This window comes from Sus scrofa, chromosome 6 (genome assembly GCF_054392235.1).
Source record: "Sus scrofa isolate SSC_HxYL_T2T_F1_AM1 chromosome 6, Sscrofa_HxYL_maternal_Yorkshire_Landrace_v2.0, whole genome shotgun sequence".
Classification (NCBI taxonomy): Eukaryota; Metazoa; Chordata; class Mammalia; order Artiodactyla; family Suidae; genus Sus; species Sus scrofa.
The window spans coordinates 4,367,259-4,379,130 of NC_139388.1; the positions used below are offsets into that span (position 1 = coordinate 4,367,259).

Below are 11,872 nucleotides of genomic sequence, written 5' to 3' on the forward strand. Positions count from 1 at the left end.
TCACCACATCAGAGGCACAGCTCTGGTCATGCAGCCAAGTGACAGTCCCACCACCTGCTACGCCAGGGCTAGCCGTGGGGCTCTCAGGTCCCAAGAAACGCCGGTGCCGGACCCTGGACCATCTCACAGAAGGCCTCCTGCACACCTGGACCCACTGCACACCATCTCACAGAAGGCTGACTGGACGGCAATTTAAGTGGGAGTAGCTTTTACTGCATCAACCGCATCAACCGTTGACAACCGGGGGCTATTTTCTGCAGCGGCTTAGGCTTAGCCTACCCGCCCTGCCTAATACACCAAACCTTAACAGCAGCAGAGGCTAGGATCCCACCTCAGGGAACTAACCGTGGGCCTTCTGTATCGGAATTAGCAGGAGTGCTTGTTATAAGGCAGGTGCCCCGGCCTCCTGAATCAGAAGCTTGGGGGTAGCCCTGGAACCCACCTCTGAAACCAGCACCCCTGGTGACTCTGCTGCCCAAGGCACATGAGAACGGCCAGCATCACCACAGAAAAGGACGACCTCTGGGGATGCTAGGGAGGGGACAGCCTGGGTCCCCAGGCCTGGGCCCAGCCCGCCCCCTCCCCCTGCTCTCCACCAACAGCCTTAGGCGGGGCGGGGGGGGCGGCTGTGAGTCATTCGGGGCTGCTGGTCATTCAGGAAATTGAGCAGACTTTAGGGTCCTTGCCTCACGCAATGACAAATTCACTGGATTCTGATCAGGTCGTTCCTTAGCAGGTGGGATAAATCGCAGCGGATCTCTTGTCAGGACGACTCGGAGTCATCCTGGATTAAATTAATAATGATTAATTGGGGCTCCTGCACGCTGCGCCGTGGAGCGAAGATTAGAGCGTGACTGGAGCTGGCGCTCTCTCGCTTTTATCTCCTCGCTCCCTCCCCGGCTGCCCCTCCCCCGAGGTGACATTCTAAGACGGGAGACTGGAAGTGGAGGACGAGGCGATGGGGGGCAGCCAGCAACAGCCACGCGGAGGGCTGCGGGCAGCTTGGCGGCGGGGCGGGGGATGGGGTCTGGCAGGGTTTCCGCCTGGAGAGGGGCCGATGCTGTTGGAGCATTTGCATCCACCGAGGTGGGAGGTGGGAGGTGGCAGGTGGCAGAGCAGTCTTCCTGAGTCACAGAACCCAGATGGGCTTGCCCCCTCCCTCACCCCGAACCCCTCCCCGGCCCCACTCCCCACTGCTCAGGCGGCCCTGCACCCAGATTCCTGATTCCAGGTAAGGACTTGATTCTAGGGCCTGGGGTGGATAAGCCCGTGGGGGCCAAGGTCATAGGCTGAGCTCATGTGGTGACACAAAGAGCAGGGGCTGCCACCCAGGGCCTCTGGGCCATCTGGAAAGAGGGTGGGCCCACACGGGGGCTGCTGCCTGAGGGGACCCCACTCGGCCCCGCCCTGGGAGAGGACCGAGGGAGGCAGGGCCGGCTTCGAGGATGCAGAGCCGGAGACAGACAGAACCACAGCGCAGAGGGGCCTGAGATTAGCCCCGAGATGCTCCTTGGGTGACCTTCCTGTCCGCTGCCCAGGGAGGGCGGCTGGGGACAAACCTGGCCGTTCCCACCAGCAGGCACTGCTGAGCGGTGGCTTCACGAGGTGAGGCGGGCACACACAGAGTCTGCATTTTCTGGAAACCACTCACGATTCCCGGGATCCGTCTCCCAGGGTCTGGCCCATTCCAGGGGCTTCTCCTACCGCCCCAGCAGTTCCACGCCCTCCCCGCCAAGTGAGGCCGCTGCTGCCAACGGCCTGGGTCGTTAGAAAATTCTCACAGAGGGCACCACTCTGCTAGGCCCACAGGGCTCATAAAGCCAACAGTATCTCCACTTGGGAGGCTTAACCAGCAACATTCCTGCAGCGGGCTCGGCGCCACGGGAGGTGAGAGCAAAGCGGGGGGGAAGCCAGCCTGTGTGGGTTTGGGAAGGTTTTGTGCCACTTCAGAGAGCCGGCAGCTGGCACTGCAGGGATTCGGAGCAGTGGGAGGATGCAGGGGGACGGCCCGGGGTGGGGTGGGGGGGCCATTCCTTCCTTAAGGGCCAGAGGGCTGAGGCCCACGGCGCCAATTCACGGGACCGGCCGCCCGGCTGCAGCTCCACACGTATCTCCTTCTCCTCCAGCCCCACCGCACCCCAAACGCCAGGAGGCAGGCCAGCTGGGGGGCTCAACGTACTGGGTGTGGAGTGAGCCCACCCTGGCCGAGGGAGTCCCAGCTCGGCGGCACGCTAGGTGGGTGGTTGGGGGCTGAGCTGCTCATCTCCTTCGATCCTATTTTTGCATCCACAGCCCAGGGGTTGGGCTGGGATCTAAACCAGAGAGCTGTCTCAAGCAGTGGGTAGGTACCACGTGAACAGTGACTGCTCCAAAAATGTCCCCCTTAACAGATGAGTGGGGAGTTCCTATTGTGGCTCAGCAGGATAAGAAGCCAACATAGTGTCTGTGGGAATGCGGGTTCCATCCCTGGCCTCGCTCAGTGGATTAAGGATCCAACGTTGCCGTGAGCTGTGGTGTAGGTTGCAGATGCGGCTCGGATCTGGCCTCGCTGTGGCTATGGTGTAGGCTGGCAGCTGCGGCTCTGATTCGACCCCTAGCCTGGGAACCTCCATATGTTGCAGGTGCAGCTGTAAAAAGGAGGAAAGAAGAAAAAACCACAGATGAGTAGATAAATGAAACAGTCTATTCACATGGTGGAATAGTATACAGCCATGAAAAGGAATGAGGTACTGACACAGCTACGAGGTTGAACCTGAAAAACATTACGCTGAATGAAAGAGGCCAGATGAATGGACAAACACTATGATTCTATTCATAGAACATATCTGAACAGGCTGACTGACAGACAGAGCAGAGACTAGAGTTACTGGGGGCTGGCTGGAGGGGAATGGGGAGGTCTTACTGAGTGGCTACAGAGCTCCTGTTTGGCAAGATGAAAAAGTTTTGGGCACAGATGGTGGTGATGGTTGTACAACACTGTGAATGCACTTAGTGCCATAGAAGTGTACACTTAATAATTAAAATGGCCCCTGTGGGAGTTCCCATTGTGGCTCAGTGGTTAACAAATCCGACTAGGAACCATGAGGTTGTGGGTTCAATCCCTGGCCTCGCTCAGGGGATTAAGGATCTGGTGTTGCTGTGGCTGTAGTGTAGGCCGGTGGCTACAGCTCCAATTGGACCCCTAGCCTGGGAACCTCCATTTGCTGTGGGAGTGGCCCTAGAAAAGGCAAAAAGACCAAAAAAATAATTAAAATAAAATAAAATGGCAGCTGTGGTACAGTGGATTAAGGATCTGACTTCAGTGGCTCAGGTCACTACAGAGGTGCAGTCTCAATTCCCTGCTGAGGGCAGTGAGTTAAGGATCCTGAATTGCCAAAACTGTGGTATAGGTAGTATCAGCTGCAGCTCAGATTCAATTCTCTGGCCGAGGAAGTCCAATATACCACTAGTGCAGGGGAAAAAAAAAATCCTAGTCCAGCTCCCCAAAAGCAATTCTAGGGTAATCCAAGTCCTTTTCCAATATGCAAGTGTGAGACTATACATTGTCCTGTAAGTACTGCTTTAGTTGCATCACACACATTTTGGTATGTAGTATATTTTTTCTATATGTAGTTTAAAATGTTTTTGTTTTTCATTATTATTTCTTCTTTGACATATATATTACTTAAAAGTATATTTCTTTTCTTTTCTTTTTTTTTTTTTTTTTTGCCTTTTCTAGGGCTGCTCCTGTGGCACATGGAGGTTCCCAGGCTAGGGGTCTAATCAGAGCTGTAGCCACCGGCCTACACCAGAGCCACAGCAACGCAGGATCCAAGGCAAGTCTGCAACCTACACCACAGCTCACGGCAATGCTGGATTCTTAGCCCACTGTGAGAAGCCAGGGATCAAACCCACAACCTCATGGTTCCTAGTCGGATTTGTTAACCACTGAGCCACAACAGGAACTCCAAAAGTGTATTTCTTAATTCTAACCAAAAAATAATAATAATTAAAATGGCAAATTTTATATATTTTTACACAGTAATAAAATGTAATCGTTAAGTCTACAGTTAAAACTGTCTTAACTTCTGCAGCGGAAAGGATAGGGCGGAGGGCTTGGATGGAAGGCTCTGCACTTGACTCCAAGAGCAAGGGCAAGTCCACGAGCTCCCAAGCTCCCGGAGGCAGGCCTGTTCACAGACACACTCCCTGCAGCCTTGGGCAAGTCACTCGGCCTTACCCACCTGCAGGGCGGAAGTGGGTGTGGACACTGCCCAGGCTTTCCCTGAGGCCAGATGAGCGCGGCTGCATGGTGGCACACAGCAACGCCCAAAGGATGAGGCAGGCAGCTCAGGACCCAGAAGCCTGACCCTGCCCCAGCTCTGCTCCCACTAGCATGCCATCCTCAAGACCAGCCGATTCCGAAAAAGACCTGAGAAATCTTTCTTTTTTTTTTTTTTTTGGCTGTGCCCATGGCATGTAGAAGTTTCCGGGCCAGGGATCGAACTCACACCACAGCAGTGACCCCAGCCACAGTCATGACAACGCCGGGTCCTTAACCTGCTGAGCCATCACAGAGGTCCTGCAGGTAGGCATTCTGCCACGCCTGACTCCGTGCCAGGGCCATTCAGGACCAAACCCATCAACAAGATCCTGCTGGACTGACGTATTTCCTGGACTTGCCGGGTCAACCCCACAGGACGAGACGGTGCACATGTAATGAATGAGGTTTGATCGGAACCATGATACACATTCACTCAACAAATGTGTTGACCAGAAGGTCATGCCCCATGGCAGGCTGGGAAGCGGGGCTGTGGAACGGCCGAAAGACAGACAGGCGGAGGGGTGCCCACCACCAGAGGCAGCTGGAGGGCCTGGCTTTGCCGGCCAGGAAGGAAAATTGTCAAGCACCACATACATAAATACCTAGACTCCCTCTGAGTCACCCCCGTAATTTCAACCCGATCCGTAGCCAAGGGTCCATGCCCTGGCATGACATTCACAGGGCTTGAACCCCCAGGGCTTGACACTGCTTAATTATTTTAAAGTATCCTGAGGACTCTTTTGTCGCAGCTAGACAAAGACCCTCCTCATGGGCCAAGGATGTCAACCAGCCAAAGACCCTGGAAAGAAGGCCCCGAGCAAAGCACCTTCCTGGAACTCCGGGGTCCCTCCTCCAAAGTGGGGCCCACTGCCCAGGATCTGTCCAAGGGCTGCCGAGAGAGAGTCCCTTTAGGCCAAGTGACCTTGAGACCTGGCCGTCCCTGTCCGTGTTCCCTCAGTGCTCTGGTGGCAGGTCTGCCATCGGCCCACTCCTTCTTTCCAGGGTGGGGGCACCCCCTGGGTCTCTGGGCTCTGGTTTCTTGCCTGCCCCTTCTTGCTGGCCTCCACCTGTCCGGCCAACTGGTCACCCGGGGTGTGGCAGGCAGAACAACGGGCCCCAAAGATGGGTCCATCATCATTCCCAGAACCAGGAAACAGGTGCTTGTGTGGAAATAGGGGACTTCGCAGAGGAGATTAAGCGAAGGGCCTCACGATGGGAGACGATCCCGGACAATTGAGGTGGTGTCCCGGCTGTGCTGAGGGCCAAGTGGGAGCACGGAAGCGGGGCCAGACGGAAGGTGGACGGAGCCCCGGCCAAAGGGTGCGGGCGCCTCCGGAAGCTGGAAGAGGTCAGGAAGCACATTCTCCCTCCGGGAAGGAGCCAGCCCTGCCAAGACCTTGATTTTAGCCCCTTGAGACCCGCGCCAGACGTGTGACCTCCAGAACAGTAAGGGAATGAACGTGAGTGGTTTCAGCTGCCAAGTTCACTGTGAATTTGTGAAGCGGACACAGCCAGCCAGGGCCCAGGCTGGGGGCTCTAGAACAGAGCTGCCAGTCGGCTGCATCTCCCCGGAGGAGACTCCTCTCCCCAGATGGCTCCCCAAGGAGCAGGTGTCTCCGGGGAGAAGTCTCGTGATGTCATATGCCCGTCACACGCCTTCACTGCTGCCTGCTGCTCCCAGAGTCAGCCCAGCAGGATGCTTCTGAGGGGGGCTTGACTTCCTGTTCCCCTGCTGTCCCTGTAAGGGCCCCCTGGTGAGCTGGCTGTCCCCCTCCCTGTGCCCTGGGTCCACTGCGGGGCCACCCACCCCAGTCCCACCCAAACCTAACCTAGAGGTTCAACCGAAGCCCCCATGGCATCCCTTTCTAGGGCCAGTGGTGCCACAGCCCACCTGCCACGGGCTCCCAGGCTGGGCCTCGCATCCCAGACGCTCTGGCCCACCCTCTGGACACTGAGCAGGGCCCTGTGGTGCCTGGAGAACTTCCGCCCCCCCACCCCCACCCCAAGGGCCCCTCACGTCCAAAGAGTGGTGGCTCTGGCCCGCAGATCCTAGGTCATAGCAGAGAACCTGCTTGGCAGCAATACAGTGATCAGACCCTGAACCTCTGCCAGGCTGGGAAGCCCTTTCTTTGCGAGGCTTCTGAGAAGCCACTGCTGATGACAGGGAAGAAAAAGCAGTCCCTGAACAAAGAGGAAACACTGCAGGTGCCGAGGGGGTTCTCGCGCCCAAGGCTTAAGGGACAATGAGCCCTCTTTGTGGGGACCCAGGTGCCTCTTTAGGCCTTTCCATATCCATGCAGAGGGGAGCCAGGGGGACCCCGCGAAACTCCAGGAGCCGCTGCCTGGGTCCTACAGTGACAGTCTGGGGCCCAAGCCAGGGACACTCAGGCGTGTGGAACCACTCGCCCCATCCCCACCCTCCCCCGTGACAATAACCAGGTTAAGACGCAGGGACCAGGTCGGCCTGCCTCCCCTCCCCTGGGCAGGCCTCCCCGACCAGCAATGGGCAGGGTGCATCCCCAGAACTCCCGGGGGGCTACTGCTCACGCCCCATCACCCTGAGGACTGTCTGTTGGGGTGGGACCCTCCCACCGGGACCCTCCTGCCTGGCTGGAAAGATCAGATCATCTTAGGTGACACCGTGGCTGCAGGCGTTCTGGCCAAGGCTCAGCTGTCTCCCGTGAGGCCCTCAGCAGGTGCAGTCAAAAACCACAGAGGAGGTGGGGAGAGGAGGAGGGAGGCAGGAACCTTCTGGAATCATCCTGGCAGGCTGGTGAGGGACTGGACGTGGGGCAGGGTGTGTGCCCAGGCAGGACACTTGGCCAGTGGCACCAGGCAGAGTGATACCCTTGCTGGCAGGAGAGGGCTAAAGATAGAATGTTTCTTTTGGACATACTGGGTTTGCCTTCTGGGGACACTGGGGGGGAGGAGGCCTCTGGCTGGACGGGTCCAGGCTCTTGACCTCAGACAGCCCTGCACAAACCAGCGGCTCTGCATCGTCCAGAAAAGTGGAAGGTGACCCCATGCTGTGCCCCCAAAATATGACTGCAAATCCTTAGACACCCCTGAGCGTGCGCACAGGGAACCGAACAGGCACAGCATGTGTAAGAGCCGGAAGTAGCGCCCTGTCTTGGGTGGAACACAAATGAATAAACGCCACAGTGGAAAAGGGGCGGCCAGACCTCCACAGCTCCTCAGAATAAACCCCAAACCCCAAAGGCAAGCCCTGGAGGGCAGCGCTCCCCGAAACCGGAGACCCAGAGCTTCAAAGCGGGCCAGGCCCAGCCAGAGGTGGTCTCTGGTTCCAGCCACCTCCCCCGAAAGTCTGAAATGTCACACTTTGATGGCGGCGGGGGGACCCAGGGCATCTGGAGTGATGCTGACACAGGCAGCGGGCCGGCTGCACCCTGGGGTTTCCTGTCTCTACTCAGCGGCGAAGAGGCGGTCCTGCCACTGCTGGAGAGACGGACAGATGGAAGCAGAGACACGTGGTACTGGGCTGGGAAGGGTCGCCCTAAAATTGACATCCACTCGGAAACTCAGAATGTGAGCTGACCTGGAACAGGGTCTGAGCAGGTGTACTTAGTTGAGATGAGGTCGTGCTGGATGAGGGTGGCCCCAAACACAACAACGGTGTCCTGACAGGTGACAAGGGAGCCAGAGGGGGTGACTGCACAGCCGGAGACGTGGCAGAGAGGCACAGGCTGTGTCCTGGAGCCTAGGAGACATCAGCCCTCCTCTAGCCTCTGAAAGAGGAAGTTTCTGTTTAAGCCACCGAGTTGTGGGCATTTGTTACGCCAGCCCCCAGACACGACTGTAGGCCCACGACAGGCCAAGAGCTAACAGAAAAGGCACGGGTAATGGACAGCCACGGCGCCGTGGCTGCCAGCGGTGGCGTAGGGAGAGGGGCTGACGAGGAAGCGGTGCACAGAACTTTCTGGAGGGATGGAGGCATTCTGGGTGATGACTGGGGTGGTTGCACGACGGTACGTTTGTCAAAACTCACTGAATCAGACACTTAGAACTCATGCATATCTTAATGTATATAAACTCTATCTCAATAAAGCTTAACCAAAAAGTAAAAATAAAACAACTTAACCCGCACATATGGGTGCGCACACACACTGGGAACTAGGGTCTATTATCAGCCCCATTTTACAGATGAGCAGGCAAAGCTCAGAGAGGGCAAGTACCTCGCCCAAGGATGCACAGCGAGTAGCCACGGATGCAGGATGCTGGCACCTCACAGACTGAGGGCAGTTATTCTGTCTCCCTCTCTGCTGCTATTGGGTTCTGAGGGTCAAGGGCAGGGCGGTGCCATTTCTGTCGAAGTCCCCAGAGCCTGACCCCATCCGCCCCAAGCCAGCTCTAACAAAAGATGGAGGGAAACGAGCGTCCTTTGTGGGACAAGTGACAAGGGCAGTGTTCTGCGCTCAGAAGGGAGGAGGGCAGAGCCGGCCAGGGGTCGAATGACCCCACAGAGAGGCCTATGAGGTGGCCCCTTGGCCCTGAACGGCGGTGCAGGCTGGACCCGCAGCCCCAGCCTCCTGGAGGGTGACGACAGCGTGGGGAGGGTCTCCGGGGGTCAGGGGCTTGGGCAGCAGCTGTGGCTGAAGGAGAAGAAAGGCCAGGATGGGGCCACACGCTATGCCCACAGCATGGCCCTGAGCCCCGCGGGCACGGCCACCCTGCCAGGGTGACAGCCCTCCCTTCAACGCCCCAGACGCACAGGGGCGGGAAGGAGGCGGGAGGTGCGGCGTCCTCCCCCAGGGCAGGAAAGGAAGGGAAGAATCCAGAACACACAGCTTGATTTGCTCAGGAAGGAAAAAAATTACAGCGAGAGCCAGACAAGCACAAAGGCGGTCTTCTGCAAAGTGGCCGCTGTGCTGGGCTCGTGCCACTCGTGGTCCCACGACACCCTGCCTGCCTGCCTCTAACCTGAGCCCCAGACCCCGTGCAGACACTCAGGGCCACCCAAGGGTCTCCTGCTGTCCTCGTGGCTGTCTGGGGCCAGCAGCCCTGCTCCGGTTTGCTGAGTCAGCCCTGAGAGGGGACAGACGCCTCCCTGGTCCCCTGCCTGGAGTACTAAGCAGATACCGCTGAGTTGCCCCGTCTGGGGGACCATGCAAGCTGACGGTGGTGGGAGAAGGGCAGAGAAGTACCGGATGTGGTCCCTGCCGGTCATCTGGTCAGGACGACAAAACACAAACTAACTCGGAAACCGAAGGACAGTGTGCAAGGTGGCCGATCCTATCTTTTTGTATCTGCTCCACTCCCACACAAAGGCTTTGGGCAGTGTTGTCTAATGTCACAGACAGTTACAAAAAGAGGGGCAAGGTGTAAACTAGAGATTTATGTCCACAACAGGTGCCCTCTTGCTCCAGGATGCATGGTATATGGTGTAGAGGCTGGATTTCATTTGATGTCCTTGTGCAGTGTGGAACCTGCACAACCGCACATGGGAGATTCAGAATTATTACTATTATTATTTTTTTTTGTCTTTTTGCTATTTCTTGGGCCGCTCCTGCGGCATATGGAGGTTCCCAGGCTAGGGGTCCAATCGGAGCTACAGCTGCCGGCCTACACCACAGCCACAGCCACGCCAGATCCGAGCCACGTCTGTGACCTACACCACAGCTCACGGCAATGCCGGATTCTGAACCCACTGAGCGAGGCCAGGGATCGAACCCGCAACCTTATGGTTCCTAGTCGGATTCGTTAACCACTGCGCCACGACGGGAACTCCGGAGATTCAGAATTATGAACAGAAAGCCCCATGGGTGACAGAGGGTTGAAGGCATGTTCCCTGAACATCTAGGTCTGGGAAAGAAACCCACTCACATTTCAGTTAACAGTGTAAGGCGACACGCGATCCGTGCCTGATTGAATGGCCCAGGCTGAGGTGAGGCTGAAGTCTTGGGGGGGGGGAGGATCCCCAAAGGCCAGCGTGTTCCCAGTGGAGTGGCCAGGCAAGGGGAGCGATGTGGACAAGGCTGAGCCATCAGAGGACAGCAAGGGGATGAGCCTTGGGGGTGCAGGAGACCGGCTGGTCAGGACGAGCCGGGCCAGCTAAGGGGCGACAGGTGCTCTCAGGTGTGACCTTCCCTCTGGCAGAGACTTAGCTGTCCAGTAGCTGATGCGCAAACCACTTCTCTTTGTGCAAGGAAAACCCGCCCAGCACTTTGGGGGCGGGAGGAAGGTCTCACTTCCCTGCAGGCTCAGTCTGGACCCAGATCCGGCCTCATCCGGAAGGTTCCCGCTTCCCCGGCTTCCGTGCCCCAGATCCCCGCCCCTGGCCCCGGCCCCAAACACCTCCTCCCCTCCTCCAGCGGCCAGGACACAGGTCACCAAGGAGGGAACTGAACTCTGGCAAAGGAGAGAAGAGCTGGCAGGCAGTGGCCCGCTCAGCAAAACCCTCCGCTCCTGGGAGTCAGGGAGGCCCGGCCTCAGCCTCCTCGGAAGGCAGGTCCTGGCCATGAGCAGGGTGTCTGCACCCCCCCGGCAGCCCTGGGACAGAATGCCACCGCTCCGCGCTCCAAAGGCCTGGGTGGCTCTTAATGACAACCCAACCTTTCCCCTTCTGTCCAGGGGAGGCCAAGCAGACCCTACTTGGAGGTGCCCCTCTCCCCATACCTTCAGGGCCGCCCCACCCCCGCCCCGCACCATTGCTCTGTACTGGAGCCAAGAGCCTCTTCCCCCACAAACAGCCCTGTGCCGGCCCCCTGGGTCGCCACTCGCCGCCTCCTCTCCAAACCCCCTTCCTCCGGCCCCCACAACTCGGAAGCCGCACAGGCCTTCTTCTGGCCTGGGTGGTCCAGGCCCAGGCGTCGGGGGCTGCACCTGCGGGCCTGAGTGGTTTCCCTTCAGGCGCACAGATTTAGCGGTGCAACTGATCTGCCCAGAAGCCGACATCCCCTGCCGCCCGGACCTGTGGTCTCAGCATCACCACGCCACCACTCCGGGAAGCCCTTGCAGACAGATGGCAGCTGCCCTGTGACCAGCCCCCAGGTGCTATCACCTAATTCAGCCCGTTGTAACCAGCCACCACATTAGCATCAGCATTTATTTCTTTATTTTTCTTTTTCTTTGTCTTTTTGCCTTTTCTAGGGCCGCTCCCACGGCATATGGAAGTTCGCAGGCTAGGGGTTGAATCAGAGCTGTAACCACTGGCCTACACCAGAGCCACAGCAACGTGGGATCCGAGCCACACCACAGCTCACGGCAACGCCAGATCCTTTACCCACTGAGCAAGGCCAGGGATCGAACCTGCAACCTCATCATTCCTAGTCGGATTCGTTAACCACTATGCCACAACGGGAACTCCCAGCATCAGCATTTAGATTGACATCAGGCAAGTGCTCAGCGCTTTCCTAAGTCCCACATAACCTTCCCATCTTACAGAGGAGCAAACTGAGGCGCAGGACAGCTATACTTTGCCGCAGTGACACAGTGGCCTGTCTCTTATCTCCTGGGTCCAGGTGCAGCAGCAGCCATCACACCAGTCCAGCAGGTGCACCAGGTGACAAGGAACTTCCCGGTTCACACTAAGCACCCAGGGTCCTGTGGTTT

General features: G+C 57.8%; 1 protein-coding gene across 10 annotated transcripts in view; it reads right to left on the minus strand.

Moving 5' to 3' along the window:
• Nucleotides 1–11,872, minus strand: part of GSE1 (Gse1 coiled-coil protein) — a 412,190-nt gene that overhangs the window by 300,879 nt on the left and 99,439 nt on the right. The window lies entirely within an intron of this gene.